The sequence below is a fragment of the Ascidia mentula genome, assembly GCF_947561715.1.
Source record: "Ascidia mentula chromosome 2 unlocalized genomic scaffold, kaAscMent1.1 SUPER_2_unloc_8, whole genome shotgun sequence".
Taxonomy (NCBI): domain Eukaryota; kingdom Metazoa; phylum Chordata; class Ascidiacea; order Phlebobranchia; family Ascidiidae; genus Ascidia; species Ascidia mentula.
In genome coordinates, this window is record NW_028113718.1 from 42,501 (window position 1) to 45,000 (window position 2,500).

At 58.9% G+C, this 2,500-nt stretch overlaps 3 non-coding genes across 3 annotated transcripts in view; all 3 read left to right on the top strand.

The window, feature by feature from the left end:
- Nucleotides 1-1,251, top strand: part of LOC145916687 (small subunit ribosomal RNA) — a 1,824-nt gene extending 573 nt beyond the window's left edge. The window contains exon 1 of the ribosomal RNA XR_014404866.1: nt 1-1,251. This exon is cut by the window's left edge and continues 573 nt beyond it. This is a non-coding gene — a ribosomal RNA (small subunit ribosomal RNA).
- A 260-nt stretch (nt 1,252-1,511) lies between these two features.
- LOC145916650 (5.8S ribosomal RNA) lies at nt 1,512-1,665 on the top strand. Its single transcript, XR_014404835.1, has one exon. It is a non-coding gene; the product is annotated as a 5.8S ribosomal RNA (ribosomal RNA).
- Nucleotides 1,666-1,909: 244 nt separating this feature from the next.
- LOC145916640 (large subunit ribosomal RNA) overlaps nt 1,910-2,500 on the top strand; it is a 3,686-nt gene continuing 3,095 nt past the window's right edge. The window contains exon 1 of the ribosomal RNA XR_014404825.1: nt 1,910-2,500. This exon is cut by the window's right edge and continues 3,095 nt beyond it. This is a non-coding gene — a ribosomal RNA (large subunit ribosomal RNA).

The following is a 2,500-nucleotide window of genomic DNA, read 5'->3' on the forward strand; positions in this document are numbered from 1 at the left end:
TCTGGTGCCAGCAGCCGCGGTAATTCCAGCTCCAAAAGTGTATATTTAAGTTGTTGCGGTTAAAAAGCTCGTAGTTGGACGTTGGGCGCAGGCGGCCGGTCCGTCGCAAGGCGTGCACTGGCCGCACCTGGCCCTCTCCCCCGGCGCTCCGCCGGTGCCCTTGACTGAGTGTCGGCGGCGGCCGGGACGTTTACTTTGAAAAAATTAGAGTGTTCAAAGCAGGCGCTTCGCCTGAATAATGGTGCATGGAATAATGGAATAGGACCTCGGTTCTATTTTGTTGGTTTTCGGAGCGCGAGGTAATGATTAAGAGGGACGGACGGGGGCATTCGTACTGTGCCGTTAGAGGTGAAATTCTTGGATCGGCGCAAGACGAACGACTGCGAAAGCATTTGCCAAGAATGTTTTCTTTAATCAAGAGCGAAAGTCAGAGGTTCGAAGACGATCAGATACCGTCCTAGTTCTGACTATAAACGATGCCAACCAGCGATCGGGGGGCGTTACTTTGACGACCCCTCCGGCAGCTTGCGGGAAACCAAAGTCTTTGGGTTCCGGGGGAAGTATGGTTGCAAAGCTGAAACTTAAAGGAATTGACGGAAGGGCACCACCAGGCGTGGAGCCTGCGGCTTAATTTGACTCAACACGGGGAATCTCACCCGGCCCGGACACAGTGAGGATTGACAGATTGAGAGCTCTTTCTTGATTCTGTGGGTGGTGGTGCATGGCCGTTCTTAGTTGGTGGAGCGATTTGTCTGGTTAATTCCGATAACGAACGAGACTCTGGCTTGCTAACTAGTTACGCGACCCTATCGGTCGGCGTTGAACTTCTTAGAGGGACTAGTGGCGCTTAGCCACACGAGATTGAGCAATAACAGGTCTGTGATGCCCTTAGATGTTCGGGGCCGCACGCGCGCTACACTGACCGGATCAGCGTGTCGCCGCCTAGGCCGGAAGGTCCGGGTAACCCGCTGAACCCCGGTCGTGCTAGGGATAGGGAATTGCAATTGTTTCCCTTGAACGAGGAATGCCCAGTAAGCGCGAGTCAACAGCTCGCGTTGATTACGTCCCTGCCCTTTGTACACACCGCCCGTCGCTACTACCGATTGAATGGTTTAGTGAGGTCCTCCGATTGGACCTGGCGCGTTCGGCAACGGCCGCGCCGGCGTCCGAGAAGACGATCTAACTTGATCATTTAGAGGAAGTAAAAGTCGTAACAAGGTTTCCGTAGGTGAACCTGCGGAAGGATCATTACCGGCCGATCGCCGATCGAGTGGTCGTGCGTTCGACAGGTGGAGAAGGCTCCGTATCTTGGCGGCCGCGCACGCCCTTCGTCGCTGTTGAGGCGCACGCGATTGCACTTCGGTCACCCTGTTTCGTTCTGCGCCGAGTGCCGTGGCCATGTGCCAGGCTGGCTTCATGCGTCGCCTACGGCTGGCGACCGCTCGGCCACCGCTTTTTTCGACTGTGCAATCCGGCTGGGTCGCGCTTGTCCAACTGACGAAGTCACGGAGGGCTCTTGGCGGTGGATCACTCGGCTCGCGAGTCGATGAAGGACGCAGCTAGCTGCGTGAATTAATGTGAATTGCAGGACACATTGAGCATCGACGTTCTGAACGCAAATTGCGGCACCGGGTCAATCCCGGCGCCACGCCCGCCTCAGGGTCGCGTTGTAACGTTCCCGCGCGGCGACGCGTCGGGCCGGTGCGGTGTCGGCCGTTGCCACGGTCGTCCCGCCCAGGACAGCACGAACGCAGTGTCAGCGCGCGAAACCGAACGCGGCGTGCGTCTCGTTACGAGTCGGCCTCGAAGAGGATCCCGGCCCGGAGCAGCACGGCTCGCGTTCGGGCGCGGCGCTCGCACGAGCTTCGGTGGCGCGCGCGTGTCTCTCGCAAACGAGGCACTGGATTATCGGCCTGAGGTCGGACGAGGCTACCCGCTGAATTTAAGCATATTACTAAGCGGAGGAAAAGAAACTAACGAGGATTCCCCCAGTAACGGCGAGTGAAGTGGGAAGTGCCCATCGCCGAATCCGCGCGCCTCTGCGGCGCGTGGAATTGTGGCGTAAGGAATTCGCTGCGCGTACGTCGTTCGCCGCCCGCGTCCTTCTGATCGAGGCCTCGTCCCGGTGCGGGTGTCAGGCCCATGGTGGCGGCGAGGGCGCGCGCTCTGCGTCTTCCCAGAGTCGGGTTGTTTGGGAATGCAGCCCAAAGCGGGTGGTAAACTCCATCTAAGGCTAAATACTGTCGCGAGACCGATAGCGAACAAGTACCGTGAGGGAAAGTTGAAAAGCACTTTGAAGAGAGAGTTAAAGAGTACGTGAAACCGTCGAGAGGCAAACGGGAGGGCCTGTCGAGTCGCGCGACGCTTTCAGCTGAAGCCGAGCGGAGCGTGTGGGCGTGCGGAGCCTTGCGGCCCGTCGTTCGCGCTGTCCTCCGAGCAGCTCCAGCGCACTAGCGCCGTGCGAAGGCCGCGACCGTCTGGGAGGCGGCGAGAAGGCCGC